We start from the raw sequence: 10,534 nt of genomic DNA, 5'->3' as shown, positions 1-10,534 counted from the left end.
TTTAAAAGCCAGTGAAATGAAATACCGAATGAACCGATTAAACAGAAGATGGGCCTTTACTGAAGAGGTAAATCTGAGAGAACGAACCAGAAAGCAAGACAGAGAGTATAGCAGAGGGAGTAAGCCAGAAAGGCGTGAGATGTGAGAAAGAAAGAAAGAAACTCAGGATCAGAGAGGAAACAAAGGGACTCTTGAGAATGAGGGTAAAAGGAGATCCCAGGAGGGTAGCTGTGTATTAAGCATGGAGGGCGAACAGTCCAGACCAGTCGCTGTGTGACTAGAGACAGACACTGAGGATGCCCCCACCGTGTCTTCTGCTGCTGCATCATCTGATGACATGCTCCACCAGAACAAGCAAGCCCACCAAGCAACACTCAAAATCCAGGAAATAAAGAACCCATCTCAAGGAATTCCCAGGAGGAGGCTGTGCAGCACGCCAGAGAGAGGTGTTCGGGGGTGATGCTTCCAAGAAAACCAAAATGCAGCATGTATATTATTGATGTGATTGAACTTGTAGGAAAAAAAAAAAAGGCAAAACAAAAACAAAAAAAGAAAGAAAAAAAGCACCAAGAAGCTTGTTAAAGCACCAAGAAGGTGTTAAAGGAGTAGAAATAGGGACAAAGACAAGCAAACTGAAAGGAAAAAAAAGACATCGTTAACTTCAGAAAAAGACAAAAAGAAAGTAAACATACATCTACACACTACGGTGCTTAGCCTGAGCAATATTTGCATGGGCACAATAATATAAACACAGAATAGTCAATTAAGCAAATGTTGTGTTATAATATTCTCTAGTGGGAGTGTGGGAGTATGGGAGAAGGGAGGCAGAAGTCATGGTGGTATGAGAAAACTAAATTCTTAATTATCATTATAGAATGTTTACAGAATGGCTCATACTGATAAATCAAAAGAAAGCATGACACACATGTAGTTCAGAAATACGGAGATGCGTAAATGCCAGAAATAAAAAGCTAAGATTGTTGGAAGTAATGGCAGAAGAGGACTGAGGGAAAGGATGAGGAGAAACTCCCATAATTTGCTCCAAGCCCTTCAATAACATTTAACTTTTAAACTTATGTGCATAAGTTACTTTAATTTAAAAAAATTTTTTTGAAAATAAACCAATGCTATGTTGTCTGAAAAAGCAGAGACATGATGCTCCTGTTGCTTTCCTCCTTCTGCTATGATTCAGTGAGGCAGGTTATGTTTTAAGATTCCAGGAACTAATGGAGCAGCACATATTAAACATATTCTCTGGCTTGTGCCCCAGCTACAGTCTGGTGGTGACCTTACTTCTAAGGACTTTGTCTTGCAATTTGCTAATCCCTTTCTTGTACCATTGCTTTCAAGCTTAACTGAGCACACTTCCTCCTTTAGCTACAGGTAATGCAATTTTAGTGTGAAAGGATAAAGAGCATTCTGGAATCACATACAGAAAACTTCTGCTTGATTTAATTGTTGTGTTGCTGAAAACAGATTCATAGCAAGTTGTTGTATATTAAATATTCTACAGTAAATTTTAACGTTATGTTATTGGGAGTCGGGGAGGAACTGGCCCCAAACTGCAATAATGACAGTGTTCTGTAAGACTTTCTACCATTACTTCCAAAAAGCACTTAGAATGGATTGATGTGTAGAGTTTGTTCACATACTTTTCCCACACAGCCAATGAAAGACATTAGTCAAAGAGAAATGGACATTTACTGGTGCCTATTATGTGTCGGGTACTGTGCTAGGGACTTTAATAAATGCATTGTTTACTTTAAGTAGATGGTATCATACCCACTTTACAGATAAGGAAACGAGAGCCTAAAGATATTAAGTAATTTTCCCAAAGCCACACAGCTAGTAATTCAAACCAACCATCAAGTCTTTTCACAAAAAAACGTATGTAATTACAATTCCTAGAGTTAATTTGAGCTTTGTTTTGAGTGCCCTGTGAGTCCATAGGGCTTAATACTTAAGCAGCCACATATGACTTAGCATTATTTTCAGTAAGAAACTTAGAAGACAATGATGTACTAGAATTTTAAAAATACTGCTGTTTCTTTTGATGTAATAGCCTTCATACTAACAAATGTTTATTAATGTGGTGATTAACTAAATGCCAGCATGAGATTTAAATATACATATTAGAAGAACACCATATCAGGGGCAGAGTAACACAAACCTAACCAACATAACTCCACCTCTTCTGGTCCTTTAACTGTAAACAAATTGCTTCAACTTTCACAGATACAACTGTAGGACTGGTAGTTCCTATCTCTTATGGTAGCTCTGGCCATTAGAAGTGGGAAGCCCATCGTAAAAATTCAAAACGTACTATTATAATAAAAGGTCTATCAGTGCAGCTAAAGCAGCTCCTCTCCCTAGGTAAGCACAATTACACCAAATGCATGAGCCTGACGCTAAGTGAGAGTGCACAGTATGAGATTCACCTGTGGTAGCACTGAGCAAAGGTGAGCTCCCAAAACTTTGCTGAGCCTCCCCTGACAGCATGTGACTTAGGAAAGCAGCCATGTTTTAAGGCCTGCCAACTATGTCCATCTGACATTGGCCTTGATACAGGTTAGGAAACCAAAAGATTCACTTCCTGCATCATGTTACCCTTCCATCAGATATCTACCTTCTACCTGTGCACCTGTGACGTAATGTGCTGACACATCGACAAACCACAAGAGAGAAAATAAGACCTGGCAAATGGAGCATAACCAAATCAGCGCTTTGAAAAGGGATATTAACAGCAGATAGCAGGTCACCTTCTAAAGGAGCTAGGCTACCCCAGCTTTGACCTGGAACCAGGTGATCAGCTAGAGAACATTGCCTTGGAGGGTAACACGTGACTTCTACTCACATCAATGATTTTCTAACAAATAACAAAGTTGAATTATCTTTGTTTTCTAAGAGTGTGGACATGTTGTGAAGCCTTATTCCAGGATTTCATGCCCTCCAAATCGTTTATTCCCTAAGTATAATATTTAAGAAAATCTCAGCGGCCATTCTCTGATATTTCATTATTCTGCTCCATCTGTATCCTATTACCCAACTTTATCTCCTTCAAAGGCATTACAATATAATATTCTTCCAATGTAACAACAAAACAAAAATGTATCAGATACTTTGGTCTACATGCTGTACTCACGTTTCAGAATTAAAGAAAATCAAGCCATTATTACAAGTAATGACAAATCAGAATTGTGTTCTTTGCCATTTTTATTACATTTCCAAGTCAGTAGTGTTATAATCAATGAAGCATTAATTTGTATGCATTCTATGGTAACTCATTCAACAATACTGAAAACCATTATTGCTGGGTGCCACGCCAGGTGCTAGAGATTCATTAGTGAGATGTCTTAGCACTGACGTGGAGAAACACACAGCACAGTGATTAGTTAGGTCCCGGGACTTGGAAGCCAGTCTTTCTGAGGTCAAACGCTGGTCCTTTAAGCTTCCCAGCTGTGTGGCCTTAGGAACGTAAAGTAAGTTCTTGATGTCTCAGTTTCCTCATCTATTATAATAACAGTGTCTGTTTCAGAGGGCTTTTAGGAACATTAAATGAGATAATATTTACATTATGTTTTATGTTTACAGTTTATCATGGAGGTGTACCTGATACATAGGAAACATCATGTAAATGATCATTAAAAATGAAACTCACTTTCTAGTGAGGGAGTATCATAATAAACAAATAAATGAGAAAATTATAGTCAATGGGACAAACACCAAGCAAACCATTTACACTATCATTAAAACACACTCATTTCTGTCAGTGGCAGGCTAGGTTATTCGGATGAATTCTCCTGCTGAGAACAACTGGGCGCAGAAACAACTCCAGTTTTGACAGTCCCTGGAGCAAAAGGCAGCAATTAAACCCAAGGTTAACCAAAAATAGATTAATAGGAGATTCTCCTAAATCAGGGTATGGGCAAACCAGAAGTAAACCATACCCATATCCACCCACAGGACTGCACGGACAGTTAAGTTACTTTGGCACAAAAAAGATCTGGAGGTTGTAGGGGAGGGAAAAATGAATGGACGGATCCCTGGGAGGGTGTGACTATGGGCTAGCAGTGCCCCTGTGGATCAGTTGTTTTGTCCAAGAAACCTCAAGCCACGAACTCAGTGTTCATGTCTGGTGACTCCCCTAACCTCTTGAAAATCCTTTCTAGAGTAAGTCACCTTTGTCTTAGGCCTTAAATTTTCCAAAAATAATTTTAAAGTATAATGAGGAACACACAATAATATCTAAGAATATCAAGAAACAAGACCCTACGAGTGGAAACTGGCAGAAAAAAAAAAAAAAAAAAAAAAAAAAAAAAAAAAAAAACAAAGAAACACCTTCAAAGACTTCAGATTTTTGAATTATCAGCCAAAGATTATAAAATAACTATGTTCAGTATGTCTAAAGTTTAAAAATCCAAGTTTAAAAATATCTTCAAGGAATAGAAAAGTAGTGTCCTAACGTATTTGAAATAAGACTAGACAGAACATTTAGAAAAGAAAAAGTTAAAATGTATAAATTAATGAAGGAATTTAACAGATATTTAGATGCAACAGAAGACAGAATTAATGAACTGTTACATAGATCAGAAAGAATTCTCTAGAATGCATCAGAGAAGGCAAAAAATAAAAGAGTAGGTTAAGAAGCATGGTAGGGTAGACTGAGAAGGTGTAACAATGTCTAATTGCAATTCCAGAAAAAGAAAAGAAAGAGGGCCAGGCTGGGTGGCTCACACCTGTAATCCCAGCACTCTGGGAGACCAAGGCCAGCAGATTGCTTGGTCCAAGGGGATCAAGAACAGCCTGGGCAACATGGCAAAACCCTGTCTCTACAAAAAGTACAAAAAATTAGCCAGGTTTGGCGCCTTGTGCCTGTAGTCCCAGCTACTCGGGAGGCTGAGGTGGGAAGATCGCCTGAGCCCAGGAGGTCGAGGCTGCAGTGAGCCGTGATCGCGCCACGGCACTCCAGCCTGGGTGAAAGAGTGAGACTCTGTCTCGAAAAAAAAAAAAGAATAGAATGGGGTGGAGAGTATGTTTGAAGAGATAATAGTTGAAAACTTAAATAAGAAGCCTATAATCCAGAGCTGTGGGACCATGGCAGTAGCAGAGGAACAGAATCCAGAGGATGGAGAAGAGGAAGAAGGAGGAGGGAGAACAGCTGGTTCTCATGGAATTGTCAGGAATTGTTGATTCAGACTTTCTCTCGAAATGTGAAAATAAATGCAAAATTTTGAGAATTGACACCAAGAGGCCCTTTCTTCAAGTGGACAGCTATGTCTTGGCTGGGGAGTCTGAAGACACTCTTGGGACCTGTGTTATATTTGAAGAAAATGTTGAACGTGTGGATAGAGAGGGCAAGGAGTACACAGTGCTAAAATGCAAGTGCCATACAGGGAAGAAGTCAGCATAACAATAACTCTTCTGACAGAGAAGGAAGGAGGAGAAAACAGGTGGGGTGGAATGGCTGCAAATCAAGGATAAGGATTTCTCCTCTAGACCCAGCATGATTTGTAGCTTTCTATATAAAAATGAAGATGAAGAAGTGATAGCTTTGGCCTCAGATAAACCTTTGGAACTGGAAGGAAGATTCAAATGAAAGACATTTCAAACCTGAGTCGTGAACAGGAGAAGCCGCTGCACGTGAACATAGAGGATTGTGGTCCTCCTCGTGATATCCCTTCTGAGACAGAAGGTTCTGTGTTTATAGAAACTCAAGATGCTGCCTTAGAAATCACTCCTAGATGAAATGTTTCTCATAATAACGCATTATGAGCTTTCTAGTGTTCTTATATAAAGGTAACCAGCTGTATAGCTTTCAGCTGTTCACTATTTTATTGTGTTTTGTTGGCTATACACACATATCCAGTCACATCACAGCTTATTTTACCAGAATCACTCAGGACCAGACATGAATTGAATTTTTTAAAATTCAGCTTAAATGACTTTAGGGACAGTTCTCTGATGAATCCTTTAAATTCAAAGTTTTACTAAGGTAAGTACATCAGTTTTCTATTGTAGCTGTTACAAACGACCGCAAACTCCATGGCTGAAAACAGCAAAATGTATCATCATAGTTTTGTAGGTCCGAAATCTGACACTGGTCTTCACTGAGCTAAATTCAAGATGCTGGCAGGACTGCATTCCTTTATGGAGGCTGGGGGCAGAGTAGGGGGCCATAAATCCATTTCCTTGCTTATTCAGTTGTTGGCAGAATTCAATGCTGTCTGCCAGCGGAGGGCCATTTCTAGCTTCCAGAGGCTGCTCACATTCCTTGGCTCATGGTCTCCTTTTCTTCAGAGCTAGCAATGGTGGGTCATGTCCCCTTTCCTGTTACTTCCTCATCATACCTCTCTCTGACCTACGCTTTTGTCTTATATTCCACTTTTAAAGGTCCATTTGATTATGATTACATTGGGCCCACTTGAATAATTTCTGTATTTTAAGGTCTATAACCTTAATTCCATCTGCAAAGTCTCTTTTGCTGTGTAATTTAACATATACAAGCATAAAACTAGGGACTGGGGCATGGAAATCTTTTGGGAGACCATTTTTCAGTCTACGACATGTATTTTATCTAGAAACAGAAAAATAATTTTGAAGTGCTTAAAGATAAAAGTACAATTTCTAATATTCCAGCTGTCAATTCACTCTTTTTTCACTTGAGCAAGATTGCTGGAATTCAACTGTAATCGTGATTTTATTAGGGCAGTAATCTAAATCTGTGATAATTTGTATTTTTAAGTAAGTTATTCACAAATATAGATACTTTGTTATAGGTTGAGCTGTATGAAATTGTCAATATTTGTATCTGACTACAAAAAACAGCAATTTTAACTAGTTTAGCCTAGGTGAAATTAATAGTTAAAACACACCTCACATTAATCACATCTCACAATTGATGGAGATGTAACTATTTTAATGGGTTAGAGAACTAATGTTCTGGAGGAGGAATTTTTTTCTTCAAAAAGTCTTGTATTTAATTGGAAAACAACTTACTTTGATAAAAAGCATTGTCAAATCATAAGCACATATATCCTAGGTTTTATATGACTTTTTTAGTCTCAGCTTTTGTATTAGTCCATTCTCACACTACAAATAAAGACATACCTGAGACTGGGTAATTTATAAACAAAAAGACGTGTAATGGACTCACAGTTCCACATGGCTGGGGAGGCCTCACAATCATGGTGGAAGGTGAAGGAGGAACAAAGGCATATCTTACATGGCAGCAGGCAAGAGACCATGTGCAGAGGAACTGCCGTTTATAAAACCATCAGATCTCATGAGGCTTATGAGGCTTATTCACAATCTCAAGAACAGCAAAGGAAAAACCCAGTCTATAATTCAATTACCTCCCACCAGGTCCCTCACACAGCACATGGGGATTATAGGAGCTAAAATTCAAGATGAGATTTGGGTGGGGACACAGCCAAACCATATCAGCATTTTTTTTTTTTTTTTGAGACATGGTCTTACTGTGTCACCTAGGCTGGAGTGCAGCAGTGCCATCATAGCTCACTGAAGCCTGGGACTCTTGGATTCAAGCAATCCTCCTGCTTTGGCCTCTCGAGCAGCTGGGAACTACAGGTGCATGCCATCATGCCAGCTAATTTTTTCTTTTTCTTTTTTTTTTTTTTTTTTTTTGGTAGAGACAGGGTCTTACTATGTTGCCTGAGCTAGTCTTGAACTCCTGGCCTCAAGCAATCCTCCCACCTCAGCTTCCCAAAGCTCTGGGATTACAAGCTTGAGCCACTTTGCCCAGCCTAATATCAACATTTAATAAGAAGCTATTGTTCCCACCATACATATGTATAGGAGAGACTGCTAACTGCCTGACTCAATTATCTGTTCTCCCTGTTTCTCTTTGTAACAGAATCCCAGAACTTATTCAGACTAGCAATGTGCCCACTTTCCCCATTATGGGAAATCACACATTCATGTGACCATATGACTAAGTTGTGGCCATTGACATTGAATTAGAAGTGTTGGGCCAGGCCCGGTGGCTCACACCTGTAATCTCAACACTTTGAGAGGTCAAGATGAGCAGATCACTTGAGCTCAGAAGTTCAAGACCAGCCTAGGGAACATGGCGAAACCCTGTCTCTACAAAAAATACAAAAATTAGCCAGGCATAAAGGGGCATGCCTGTAGTTCCAGCTACTCTGGAAGCTAAGGTAGGAGGATTGTTTGAGCCTGGGAGGTTGAGGCTGCAGTGAGCTGTGATCGCACCACTGCACTCCAGCCTCGGCAACAGAGTGAGACCCTGTCTCAAGAAAAAAATAAGAGGTGTTGAGTGATGCTTCCAGAAAGTTTCCTTAAAGGCATAAGAGGAAGCAGGTAGGCTCATCTTCTCTTTCTTTCTGCTAGAACATGGATGTGGTGGCTAGAACTCCAGCAGGATTCTTGGACTTTAAAGCAACCTTGGAAATAAACCCTTGAGTGGCAGAGCAACAGAATAGAAGATTGGGTCCGGATTATGCGAGACTGCCCTGGACTGCTCTGAGTAAAGGGTTAACAAAGCCCTTTCTCTTCCCTGGTAAAATGACTTTGCCTTTCATCATCATTTCTCTGGAAGCCTACTAGGCAAGGTAATAATGGAATGTCAACTGTGATACTAGGCAATACTGGATCATCTTTATGATCATCATAAAGATGATCCCTTATTGGTAAACTGTATCTGGACAAAGAAGACTGTGACACGTACTATAAGTGCCCATTGAAAAATATGAGTTTTGAGATTCCTTAAGTGTAGTGTTCCTCATTGCAAAGATTCCTGGAAATTACAGTTATGGGCCATCTCAACAGGTATTAGTTCTCATGGAGCATGAAGCTTCCAAGCCAGGTGGCTTCTGCACCCACCGGATGATCTTGTTTCATTATACCTGAGCTGACACTTGGCAGGCTGGAGTAAAGCCTCCTGCTGAAATAAGCCTCATGCTGCCATGTTGTTGTGCTGTTTCTTGTTCTGTATCTTGCAAAGTTAAGTGAACAGGGTGTCAGATTGGATGCCACAAGGCGTATTGGGTCCTGTGAGTGTCAATGTCATTCTAAACCTGTGACTACTGCTGCTGCTCAGGCAGAAAAGACATTGCCACTGCTTACCTCTGGCCTTCTTTTACATGAGAGAAATGACCTACTCTCTTAAGTCACTCTTTAATAGCCAAACTTAATCCTAATTGCGACATATGTATTTTTAAAAACATGAAAAATATTAAAAAGTAGACCAGGTACAGTAGTTCATTCCTGTAATCCCAACACTTTGAGAGGCCAAGGTGGGAGGATTGCTTGAGGACAGGAGTTCAAGACCAGCTGGGCAACACAGCAAGACACCTGTCTCTCTTTTTTTTTTTTTTAAAGAAAGTATAAGAAGTGGAAGATTCTTGAAACGTGTAATTATGGAAAAGAAACTGATCTACACTATAATGTACTTCTACTTTAAATTGAAGAGGAAAATAAAGTCTTAAATTCTGAAGAGAAAAAAAGCAGCATATAATCCCAAACGGTATAAAAATAAAAAGAAATCCATACTTAGACACATTACAGTGATACTAAAGAAAACTTAAGGCAAGGAGAAAAAATATCTTAATAGCAGCAGAGGGAAAAAAGAAAGTACCAGTCACTTTCAAAAGAGGGACAAATTGACAGCTGACCTCTCAGCAGAAATAATGTAAGCCTAAAGACAGTGAAATAATGTATATTCAATGTACTAAAAGAAAATAACTGCCAACCTAAAATTCTATACACAACAAAAACATCATATCAGTATTAGGACAAAATATCAGACAGCAGCTAAAAAGAGGTCACCACCAGCCAGTCCTCACTTAAAGAAAATCTAAAGGATGTATTTCAGAGAGAAGTATTCTCAGATAGAAACTACGAGACACAAGAAGGAATAAACAGCAAAAATAGAATAAATGTAAACCACTGAATAAAGAATAGCAATCTTCATTAAATAATTATGCTATGGAAGTACCATATGGTTTGGTTGGGGGTGAAGGGATTGTCAAGGAATGTTTCACTGAGGGTTACAGAGGTTAGTGTGGCTGGAGGGGGAGAGAGGAATGAGGTGGGGCTGAAGAATTAGGTTATACAGGTCATATATAATTATATAGGACTTTATAAGTGACGTCAGTTCTTATCCCACATGCAAGGGGGCACTGTTGTGGGGTTATAAGCAGGGAGATAAGGTTAAATGGTTACTCTGGGTACCATAAGATACAGGATGAAGCAGGGCAAAAGTGGATAGAGCGTTTCAAGTTAGGTTGTTTTTGTGGTTGCAATTGAGAGATGATAGTTTAGATTACAGCGGAGCAATGGAAATGGAAGGTGGTAGTTGGATGCAAGGGGCATTCAAGAAATAGAGTTGACAGACTTTAGGACACACTGGATTTGAGACTTAGCAGAGTGAGAAACCAAGAAAGACACTGCTATAGACCGAACAGTTATGTCCACCCAAAATTCCTATGTTGAAACCTAATCCCCAATGCAATGGCATTTGGAGGTGAGGCCTTTGGGAGGGGATTAGATCATGAAA

At 39.4% G+C, this 10,534-nt stretch overlaps 1 pseudogene; it reads left to right on the top strand.

The window, feature by feature from the left end:
- Positions 1 to 5,030: 5,030 nt before the first annotated feature.
- On the top strand, positions 5,031 to 5,745 carry LOC129490745 (general transcription factor 3C polypeptide 6-like; annotated as a pseudogene).
- Positions 5,746 to 10,534: the final 4,789 nt, after the last annotated feature.

The sequence above is a fragment of the Symphalangus syndactylus genome, chromosome 9 (assembly GCF_028878055.3).
Source record: "Symphalangus syndactylus isolate Jambi chromosome 9, NHGRI_mSymSyn1-v2.1_pri, whole genome shotgun sequence".
In the NCBI taxonomy this organism is placed as follows: domain Eukaryota; kingdom Metazoa; phylum Chordata; class Mammalia; order Primates; family Hylobatidae; genus Symphalangus; species Symphalangus syndactylus.
Note: the sequence above shows the minus strand (reverse complement) of the source record. Positions and strands in the feature narration are given on the sequence as shown.